General features: G+C 44.9%; 1 protein-coding gene across 9 annotated transcripts in view; it reads right to left on the bottom strand.

The window, feature by feature from the left end:
* The window catches only part of EVL (Enah/Vasp-like), a 160,325-nt gene that overhangs the window by 109,407 nt on the left and 39,304 nt on the right, over nucleotides 1-11,614 (bottom strand). Inside the window, exons 1-2 of one of the 9 annotated variants that reach the window (XM_070249261.1) lie at nucleotides 8,213-10,150; nucleotides 6,664-6,784 (exon numbers count right to left, since the gene is read on the bottom strand). The exons of 7 other annotated variants lie outside the window; for them this stretch is intronic. The gene's annotated coding sequence lies outside the window, so the exon portion shown is untranslated. Of the gene's footprint in view, nucleotides 1-6,663; nucleotides 6,785-8,212; nucleotides 10,151-11,614 lie in introns of those variants that run through there. One more of the 9 variants, XM_070249267.1, reaches the window with a different exon arrangement.

Raw genomic sequence — 11,614 nt, 5'->3', positions numbered from 1 at the left:
TTTTATCTGTTCTTTTTTACTCTTCTTAATTGGGCTATTAAATATTTAAAATTCTTCAGTGGCTCATTTTTGTGGCTCGTGCCATGTTTCTATTGGACAGAGCTGCTTTAGAGAATGGGGCACCATTATTCACTATTTTATGTTCCTCATCAAAGACATATTATTAATTCCTATCTTAGAAATGTTCTATTCTTTGAAAATTAAAAGCAAAACTTCCAGTGAGGATTTTCTGAGTCAGGTATTATTTTGGCACACAAATAAAAAACACTTCCCCAATAATACCCGGGCAAGTACACTAAGTCAGACTAACTGATTGAGGGAGTCTACGTCTGTGGTGAAGGCCTTTTGGCAATACCCAGTTGAAAATGTCACATCAGGATGTACATCTAATAGTCATCTCTTTTTAAAGACATTTACCAAACACCGCTGCGTACCGGGCTCTTCACGTTTATTATCATTATTTCCATTTTAAATACTAGAGAGCTGAAGCTTGGAGAGAGGCTCAAGGCCTCTCAACTAGTAAGTGACAGGCCACCTTGAACCCAGGTCTTTGTACCACAGCACACCCTCCCCGAGCCTTCCCTCTGCCAACATTCTGCCTTGTTTTACGTTTGCATCACACTTTACAGTTTACAAAGTTCTTTCAGATATATTATATCATTTACTCATCCACTCTTCTGTGAAGCAGACAGGGAGGTTATCAATCACCATATTAAAAGGAGGTCATTGAAAGCCTAGCATGAAGGACTTGCCCTACATCCCACAGCTTGGTAGAGCATAATCTTACACCTAGGAGTTCTGAAACAAAGTTCCATATTCTTTCAAACGCATCTTCTCCACTCTACCAAACGTAACTTTCTCTTTTTAATTACTACTGATTGCTTTCCTAGTCTCGGAGTTAAAGGGAACAATGGAAGGGGACCTTTATTGTCAACAGGAATCATATTCAATGACAACGCACATACTACCACATATGATATATCCATACATTATTATTGTAGTAACAGCACCATGAATTATAGTGTGATATTTTATGTATTATTACACCCATTATTTCATTTGCTCTTCCATGCCTACAGTATCATACTAATTTGAAAGAGGAAGAAACAAGCATACAACAGTGAAGTGACTTTTATGAAAGCTCTCAGAGCTACTTATGGACCAAAGAAATTAACAACACAGGTAGTACAAGTCATGAACAGCTACACGGAGAAGCAGAGCAGAAACTGCTCCTCTTGGTCTCTCGCGTTCCAGGGGAGGCATCCCACTGCCTGATGTATAGACCCTTTGGTGCAGACTGGGGAAATGTAAAAGCAAAAGGACAGGAACACCCGTTAAAGGCTGAATTTCTTGGGCGTGAACTGTGTTCACTGTGTAGGAGTCAGGTTTTGTTTTGTTCTGTTTTGTTTTGTTTGGTCCAGGCAAGTTTTCTGAGGAGCAGGTAAATAGCCACACTACCCTCTCTCTGCCTCAATGCTTAAAGTCAAATCACGGGAAAAATAGTGGGAAAGAGAAGTAATCCAAATGCAGAGAAGGTGTCGCCTGAGTGCAGACCAGAGAGGGGGCTCTCAGAGGGAGAGGAGCCAGGGGCAGAGGAGTAAACACACAGCATATCATGAACAAGGAGTAAGGAGGAGTTCAGAAGAGGAAAGCACACGGTAATTTAAAAAGTGCACAAAAACAAGGAGCAGAGAGAAAGCAGAGAAACAAAAGGAGTTTGTGAGAATTTGTAGAAGGGAGCAAACTGCTATTAACACAAGCACCATGTACTGAGCCATTTGCCGAGTTGTCTAAGTGCCAGAAGCAAGCACACTGATAGGAGAGAAACCAGTAAGAACAACAGCGAGGCCAGTGCCCGGACACACCAGCCAGAGAGAGCGGAGCGGGTTAAGATGTGCCGGAGTCCAGGCCAGGAAACCACTCACCACCCTTAGGTGGGGGATGGAACTCACGGTTGTTTATTTAGAACTTCCTTGCATGTGGTTTATTGAACACTTCAATAAACCTAATTCTTTTATCCATACTGTATACCCAAGTTATTTATTTTATTTCAAGTTCCACTTTAAGAAGCCTGACAAAGATTGCTTTAATTAGAGAATGAGTGAACTTCATCCTAACCAATAGTAGAAAAGCTGGAAAAACTGAAATGGGGTAGTTATATGAGGACTCTTGTTTAAAAAGTGTTTATTATCTGTGAGGTCTCTGCCCCCATAGTTTAACTTGGAGAAGCGCCGCTCTTTTTCTTTACTATCCTTTTTCCCCTCAGCTCTCATGCTTATTTGGTGTCTTGGTTAATGACCCCATTTTCTTTTCTGAACTGTTATCTGCAGGGATCACTTCCAGGCTCCCTGGGGAAAGACTGGATGAGACACAGTCCCTGTTCTGGAGGAATTCTGCTTTTAGGAGAGTCAGCATATATTCAAGAGAACCCAAACGAAGTCATAAGAGTAACAAATAACCCAAAACTTGCCACCTAATTTCTAATCTTTGTGAGTAAACAAAGCCATATTGTCTCTTTACAGCATTACACACACACACAATGAAATCCCAGGCTACACAGGGTCCTAAGTTGTGCCCAAGACTGTCCCAGACAGCTACTCACTCAAGCTCTGGCCTCTGGTGAATGTTTACGGATCCCAGTGAAGCTGCAGCATTATTCTGTTTGAGCCTTTTATTGTGAGCAGTTATTAACTTTTCAATTAATATAGCTAGCTTATTAAAAAGAAAAAAGTTTAAGGGTGCAAAAGGACAAGTGAAATGCAAATGGGGCCCAGACCCATTTGCCATTTTAAGATAGTAACTGATTTGGACTAAGAGCCCTGGCCGTCCAGACTGTGTGGGCATTAAACAAGGGGAGGTGGTGTGGGCTTAGCAGGTCTGCCAGTCTCGGTCCGCGGCTCCTGCTCTTTGACGTTGCAAGTCAGGGATTTACAGCCCAACAGAGCTAGCAACCTGTCCAGAGAATGGCATGATACGATCAGTTTGTCTAAAACCTGCCATAGTTGCTTTGCCCATGCTGAGCAATTTGCTCCACTTGCCACAACTTCTTTAGATTGTAATTTCTTTTTTTCCTCCTAATTCTACAAGGCACGGCCAATGTGGCACTTTATAAACCGACAGAGCTGGCTGCCAGTGCCTCTGGCTCTCCTGGCGGGTATCCAGGGTCTAGGACCCTTGTGCTGCCTTCAGCTTGCCATTTGTGGGCATCTCCCAGGACTGATTTCTGTGCCAGCCTTCCCTGGTCTACACTTTCCCCTCATTACAGAGCAAGGGAAGAAACCCAACAGAACAGGAATCCGTAGATATGAATTCTAGTCCTGGCTCTGCTGCTAACTACCCTGGTGACCACGATCAAGTTCTCACCCTTTCTAGGTTTGTTTCCTCATCTGTAAGAGAGAGCTAATTTCTAACTTGCTGAGCGCGGTGTTAATTAAATAATATATTGTAAACAGAGCTCTCGGCACTTAATAACTGAATAAACAGAAGCTACCCCAGCTGCATCCCTAAGGTCTAGCTCTGAAGGAACACAAGATTACTATACACTGCCTGGGATACAGAGTGTGTTCAGTAAATATCACTTCTCTTCCCCACTGGAGATGCCTCAAGGGGCTCTGAGATATCTGCTTCAGGAAAGTGAAAAATAAAATACTATGTCCAAAAAACTGACTCCCAGAGCTCTGCACCAGGATAGCTGATGTGCTTTTCCTGTTCTAGCACTGCCTTTTCTTCTTCTAAGAGCACACCCCAAGCCTTCCTGGACTGTCCCTCAGACATGGTCTTGAGTCCCCTCACCATGCTCCTCTTTCTTCTAAATGTGCCTGATTAGTTTGCAAGGGCTGCCATAACAACATACCCTACACTGGGTGGCTCAGCAGCAGCAATTTATTTTCCTAGTTCTAGAGGCTGGAAGTCGCATATCAAGGTGTCAGCAGGTCTGGTTTCTCCTGAGGCCTCTCACCTTGGCTCACAGATGGCCTTTTCTGTGAGTATGAGCGTTCCTGGTGTCTCTTCCTCTTCTTATAAGGACACCAGTCCTATTGAATTCGGGCGCCACCCTTATCACCCCATTTAACCTTAATTACCTCTTTAAAGGCTCTGTCTCCAAATACAGTCACATTAGGGGTTAGGGCTTCAATACATGAATTTGGGAGGACACAATTCAGTTTATAAGAGCGTCCTAGGCCGCAGTCCTCTGTTAAACCCCTACACGGAATCCAACACTTTGAAAGTGGTCTGACAATTTGGAAGATGACTGGGATGGTGACGTCCTCTGGAGGTAAAAATGATACGAGTTTTAGTATACTTTTTATTTATCTTGCAGTTTTGTATTATTTGGGATTCTTTGGTTGTAACTTACAGATATTAATGGGAAAAGATGGAACTTATCAGTTCACATAGCGCAATAAAAAAAAAAATAAAGGCTCATGGAGAAGCCTGGCTTAAGCAGGGCATGAATGCCTGAAGCACAGGCTCAGTGATGCCAAGAGAATTTGGTTTCCTTGGCCATCTCTGAACTCTACTTCCCTTCCATTGGCTTCATTATCAGATAATCTTTTCCCTTATGGTGGAAAGAAGGCTACCAATGACTTGAGGCTTTCATGATCCTGACAGCTCCTGATCCCAGGAAAACCCGGCATCTTCCCTAGCAGCTCTAGCCCAAGTCCCATGGGGAACTCTTAGATGGCAGACCTGCCCCTAAACCAGCCACCAGAGCCAGAGGACTGAGCCTTGGCCAGGCTAAGCCTGGGTCATGTGCTACCCTCAAAGCAGCGGGGAGGGGTTAGGCCCACATAAACCACAAGACCAGGTCAGATTACTGTGGAATGGACTGCTAGTTCCCCTCTATCCAACCCCTTGTCTCCAAATCAGCTGCTGGACAAAATGCAGTATCTTTCTAGGAATAATGCTGTTCCAGCAAACAAATGGGTTGCTAGAAAATGATTTGACTGCCTCTCTTTTTAAATTTCTTGATCTTTGTGCAACGTCTTACCTATTGGAATAATCTCAAACTCATATCTGTCTCTTTGGCCAGATGCTGAAAACCAAATGGCTTATTTAAAGCAGGTAAAGAAGGCCCTCACACCTCTCAGCATGCTCCAGCAGTAAGAACTGCCCTGGTATGCAAAATTGCAGGTTTCTCTTCCTGACAGTCCTTAAAAAGAGCCAGACCTTATCATGGAAACATCAAGAGTAACTACATCAAGAGGGTGAAATGTTAGAAATTCCTTAAAAAATACACACACACACAGATGGGCACATCTGAGGAATGAGCAGTGTAAAAAAACAAAAACAAAAAAACCCAACACATGCACACTGTTGAATGAAATTTACCATTTTGGAACTGTCCAAGAATTTCTTGCTGCCAGGGACATGTCAGAAAAACACAAAATAAACTGTCTTAGCAGTCCAAATTGGGGTACAACAAAGTGAATGTGAGAAACATGGTTCCTGATTTTCCAACTGAGTGACTTCATTAAACTCCAAGAACATAAAAACCAGCAAAAACACAATGTAGAAGGAGAATTCAAGGAACAAAGTGTTATTTAAAAAAATTTCAGTGTGTCAATTATATCTCAATAAAACTGAAAGAAAATAATTCTTCAGTTGTAACATATCAGAATAGAACCCAGAGGCACAGAAGAGAAAATCATTCATCCAACAATGGTTAATTGTCCTTCAAATAGCTGGCAGATGCTGTTCTAGGTACTGGGACAGAAATGAACTTGGTAAATAACAATTAAAAACAACAACTTAAGAGTTTTAGTGTTTACAAAGCATTTTTGCCTATATAATCACACTTTCCCTCACACAACCCCACCTTACAGATAAGGCAAGTGAGACCCAAAAAGAATAAATGATTTGGCCCAGATTAGACAGCCAATAAAAGCAGGATCCTGAACTCACACTCAAATGAGACTTCGAATCTTACGCTCTTTTATCGTCTTCCAGTTATGTATTTTGTCCTGAAGTTTCTCTTTTTTCCCCCATTTCAAATTCCCAGGCTCAGATTCTTCTTCCACTACAGCAGTATTTTCCAGAGTATAAACTGAAAATTAAGTGTTAGGCAATAAAGTTCCTACATCAAATAAATGTGAGAAACTCAGGGGCAAAATTCCCACCTCCCCCACGCCCAGCCTGCCCCGGCAAGACCTCTCAGAGCCTTCACACCACCAGGCACTGTCCTCTTCCAGGGGAGTGGGTGTACAATTTTTCTCAAACAGCTGACCACATAACTTTTGTTCCCCATGAAGCCCTTGTAGGACTAAGACAGCAGTCAAAGCACAGGTCCCAAAGTCAGATGGTCTTGGGTTCAAATGCCAGCTCTGCGTGATGCTAGATAGGTTATTAAGCCGGCACAGGAACTGTTTTTTCAAATCTGTGAAACAGATATGACAACAACAGCAGCTATTTCGTAAGATCCTTATGAGGATGGCAGTACACGAGTTTATGCATATAAAGTGCTTAGCAGGTTACAATGCTCATAGTCAAAGTTCAACAAATGCGATAGATTCCTTTACTCAACAAAACATATCAAATAAATATCACTAGAATACCCGACAGATTTTCCTTGTTTTACAAAATTAGGGTTGGAGGCAGCTATGGAATGACAACAACAAGCATTACCTTTTCAGTTAGAAGACTTAGACCCAATTTCCAGCTTACCAATTAGGCAGATGAGTGACTTTGAGGAAGTGATCTTCTTAACTGTCTCTCAGGTACAATGGTAATAATAATGACTAGCTCATAGGACGGTCATGAAAGTCAGAGGTAATAACAGACGTGCCTGGAATATAGTGGGTACAGTTGCACATGTGTTAGCTTGTTTGTATCTGAATCTAGAAGAATCAGAAATTTTTCATTTAAATGCGTACGGACTTTTTAAACTTGACAGGCATTTTTACTAGCTCAAACCCTTTTGTGGATGCCTACAGCTCTGAAAATCCATCACCTGGCCCTCCTAGGCCTTCCTGCTGGCCCCTGCCTGGACCCCTTCTGCCCACTGAAAAGCTAGTCCTGCTCACTGGGCTCACTCTCTCAAAATCCTAATCACGCCTTCAGGCTTAGAAATGAAAAGCCATCCAAAAGGCAGCCACTGTCCTCCTTCCTGCTATTTCCCCTTCTAGGGCCCATAACAATGATTGGCATATGGCAGGAGGTGGGGGAAAAGACAAGGTAATAAAAACGAATAAATAGAAAGTGCTGAGAAGCCGCGATGCTTCCAGCTCTGTTAAGTGAGACAGATGGAATGAAGATGTAGCAAACATTGTTTCTGCTTTCCAGTAACTCTCAAGCTAGTCAAGAAAATGAGATTGAGAAAAATTAAATATTAGATTGTGTGTTTACACCTCAAGTGTTGTATGGGAGTTCAGAAAAAAAGAGAAATTTAAATGGGCTATATAGGTCAGAAAAGGTTTCCTGAGGGAAGTGTGCACAGTGCTGGGTTCTGAAGGGTTTCATGGGGCGAAAACAAGGTTTAGAGACGAGGAAGCAAAGCAGTATGTGCAGATCCGTCACTAAATCAACGTTTTGGAGCAGAGGGAAGATTCCTGGCCACTGAGCTGCAAGAGAGAGCGTGCGGTCAGGCCACGGAGGGCCTCACTGGTAGAAGACGATAAGGAGCCGGAGTGGCAACGGACGGAGCTCCATTACAAACCCGTAAAGGAGCGACCCCCAAGTCCCAGGGCCCACCCCTCCCACTTCCCAGCTTTCTCTGAGGCAGGCGGAATTCCGGTTCCAGTCAGGGCAGGCACGAGCTGATTTGCACTTTGTTCACACCAGAATCTGGTTATTACGAACGTCCCAACCAAGACCAGGAAAACAAAAAATTTTACCAACAGCAGCAAAATGTGTCTACCTTCTTCTACCTCAGGAATCTCTGCTTCCCTCACTCTTCAATGAGTGGGAGATAATAAAAGGACACTGTCTTCACTCTGGCCTTGGAAGTGCTCCAAGGTTCGTTTGACTATGAAAGCATCCTCTCTCCAAGAAAAGGAATTTCATCACCAGGGTACAAACACTTCTTTAAATCACAGAATTTTGTTTGATGTCCTGCTCATAAAAGTACATCCAACCACAGAGTTTTACCCATCTCCGTCAAGAAGGCTCTACCTTGACTTAACACACAGCTTCTGATCTACCACATACAGTGAAAAATGAAGAACAGAACACAACTTCTGGACAGCCAGGACGGAGCCCTGGAGGGGATGCCCACCTTCCTGCTCTTGGTTTTCTCCCTGGCGTCCCCTGAGCGCAGCCTGCGCACCAGTGGCCAAGAGGCGATCTTGAAAGATGGAGGAGGTCCAAGTTTGCATGTTTTCTCCAGGGCCTCCGCATGGGAACACGCACTCTCTTCTCCCTTCCAGCTCCTGTGCTGATGAAGGTGGAGGACAGGCTGATCTCAAAGAATGCACAGCGAGATGAATCCTGGCATTTGGCAGGCTCAGAACTGGCTGACTGGAGTGAAAACAACTCCTCTCACATGTAAACGAGGACAAAACAAACCCCTGACACCCAAGTGACCAGCTGTGCAGTTAGCAAACCCAAGAAAGACCACGAGCCAGCACAGGTTCAGTTCCGGACCAAATGTTGTAGCCTGTACAAGCCACCCATTTAACACATCTGGATTCAGTCTGACTTAGGAGGCGCCAGCTGAACTCAGAAGCACATGTAACAGCACCTTTCAGCATCCAGGGCTCTTGACTTTCCAAGGTTCCCACGTGGCCATCACCTCATTCTCTCTGAATCACATCTCTGTAAATAAAATATTATTTCTACTTTTCTAGGTGGACAAACCAAGTCCCAGTGAAGTTAAGTGACTTATCTAAAGTAACAGGTATCATTAAAACTAGGGTTTCCAGGTTCTCAAGCTCAGGTTCTCCCCACAAACTCTAACTGGGGGTATGCCTCACAATCATCAGTGGAGCCTTAAAAAATGCACAAGCCTGGGTCCCACCCCTGAATATCTGGACTTAGCAGGTGTGAGGAGCGGCCTGGGCCCTGTGTTTGGACACTGACGGGCTCCCCCAGCTGAGGACCGTGGCACAGGACCCCGAAGTGGAAGCTCTTCAGCAGCACCTCCTGAAGTCCAACAGAAGCACCGCACAATGCATCCCATCATATCTACAAGAGCTCCTTCCTGCTGGAAGGGTGCTCACCACTGAGTCCTCGCTGGTAATTCACTCCGTCCCCCTGACGGAAGAGACCTCACACATGGTACCTGTCCAGTGCAGTCCACATTAGTTCAAGAGCTCTGGAAATAAAGCGGTATGGCACAGAGGAACGCAGAATAACGAAGAGCGGGCTGTGGTCTACGAATGGAGGCACCGGGGAAAACGTCGACACTCGGCGGCGGGCTCCGGCTGTGCTTCAGACAGAAAGCACTCCAAGGCCCAGCGGACCAACTGCAAGGAACTTAACTAACCTCTCAGAGGAGTGAATGCCCATGTCGAGCAAGCCAAGCCCTAAGCTCCCAGGTGATGAGTCACGTCATGTTGGTTCATTACATCATCAACGTTTCAGGCGTAAACAGGATTATCTTCCAAGGACTGATTTCTAGCGTTCTGAGTCTGAACACTCGGTGAGACGGGGAGTTCAAGGGGCTCCATTCTTAGAGTGTGTCAGGCCTATTTCCTGGCTCCTATGCAGTTTCTAATCCAGGATGAGGGTCTAATGAAATGCTTTGCTGCTTAAGGGAAATTAAAGGAATTAATTTACTGAGTATCTACTAAGCGCCAGGCACCGTGCTAGATGCTTTACATAAGTAATCTCATTTAATCAACACAGTAACTCTGGGAGGGAGGTAGTAACAGGGAAACTAAAGCACGAAGAGCCTAAGCAGCTTGCTGCAGTTAACAACACGAGTGGAAAATCAAAGGTGCCAGCACTGCAGAGCCTCCAGCAGTTTCCCATGAATACTACTTCCCATGACTCCCTCGAGGTGAAGCGTTTACCTCTGCACAGTAGCGAACCTCAGGGCAGAGAGGGGTCACCAGTCAGAAGGAAAAGACAAACCGGAGAATCACCTGAAGTCTCCTCTCCTCAGGTTTGGCCAGACAAGGCCTGGCTGAGAGCACGCTGTGGCCCTGCTCCCATGCCTCAGCTCCGGACTCGCCCGGCACACGTGTCCACGCACCCAAACCCTCCGCTCCTCAGGCCACCCCAAGAGAGGCCGCCCCCTGCGTGTGGCGAAACCACGTCCTCCTCCTGGCCTACAGCGCCCTATCTGTATCCCTGGGGAATCGATCTACCTAGACGTGGGCTCGCTTTGTCTTTGGCTACCCCACCTCACGCTTTGGTGTTGGTTCAGTACCTTAGGAGGACAACAAATTCCTGAAGGCAGAACTAAGGATTACACCTATTTGCATTTTCTCCTGTGGCTTACATTTAGACGTTCAAGACATACACAGAGTTTTCAGAACCTACACAGTTGAAGATACTTTTGCAACTATCCTAAGTAGCTGGCAAGAGTCATACGCTCCAGGCTGGTATCCCGTCCCAGGACTCATTCTTCTAGGTAATAAGTCTAGTTAAATTCTTCTCTCTTAGTTTTGTTGCTTTTAACATAAGAGACTATTACTATGCTAAGGAAAGAGGAATGAGGAATGAAAACCAGAACTGTTTTAGAAAGTAGTACCTGAACTGGTTAAATAATAACTGACTAAAGCTTTCCAGTGATTCCAAAACATAAAGTACAAACATTACAGCAAAATTTTATAATTTATACACCTCTTTCCTACACGTTATCCTCAAAGCAGCCCTTTTCCTCTAAGCGAAGCAGCTGAGGCCTGGAGAAACACTGACTTAACGAAGGCCACACCTTTCAAGCTCACATCGTAGGAACTGAAGCCAAGTCTCTGGGCTGCAGGTCCATCACGCTGCCTCTCTGCGTGGAACTCAACCATAACTGTAACACTTAGTTAATAACGGAGGATAGATTGGTATTTTTAATATATCTGCTTTGCTATCTTAACGGCTAAATTACTTGTTTCCAAAAATCACATTTTGCTTGTGGCTAGTCAGACAAACACTGGCGGAACTGTCAAGTCAATGAAATTCGCGTGTCCTTCCCCGCCTCCTGCTGTTTTTCTCTCCCTCAGTTCTCCATCCTCCGCCCACTTCCACCAACCAGGGGCTCCTACCATCACCTTTAAGACGCACACAGTGTGCATTCTCATAGGCCCTGGGGGCTCAAGGGTAGAGTGCTCATAAACTCCTCAGTTAGGGGCTGTGACTTATTGAATTCAAATTACTTCAACAGCTACAGTATCAGTATCGTAAACATTTAATCATCCCTCCTGAGCTGCCACTGTGCTGGTGGTTGGCAGTGATATAAGATGACTAAGTGTGCTCCCGGAGCTGACCTCAAAGAACTCACACTTTAGTAGGGCAGTAGACACGACAGAAACCACGTGTTAAACAATCGCACTGCAGTAAGTCCTACACAGAGACGGGACGTCAGAGCCGTGGGACTTAGCAGGAGGGTCAGTCCATTCTACCCTAGGTGGGGACATCTTCTACTCCCCTTCTGTTCTCCATGATTCCCACAGACATGGAGGTGTGCCAAGTGCCAAGCACTACAAGAGGCTCTGGGCCCAGAGGACAGACTCAGACAGGT

This window comes from Equus caballus, chromosome 24 (assembly GCF_041296265.1).
Source record: "Equus caballus isolate H_3958 breed thoroughbred chromosome 24, TB-T2T, whole genome shotgun sequence".
NCBI classification, from domain to species: Eukaryota; Metazoa; Chordata; class Mammalia; order Perissodactyla; family Equidae; genus Equus; species Equus caballus.
Note: the sequence above shows the minus strand (reverse complement) of the source record. Positions and strands in the feature narration are given on the sequence as shown.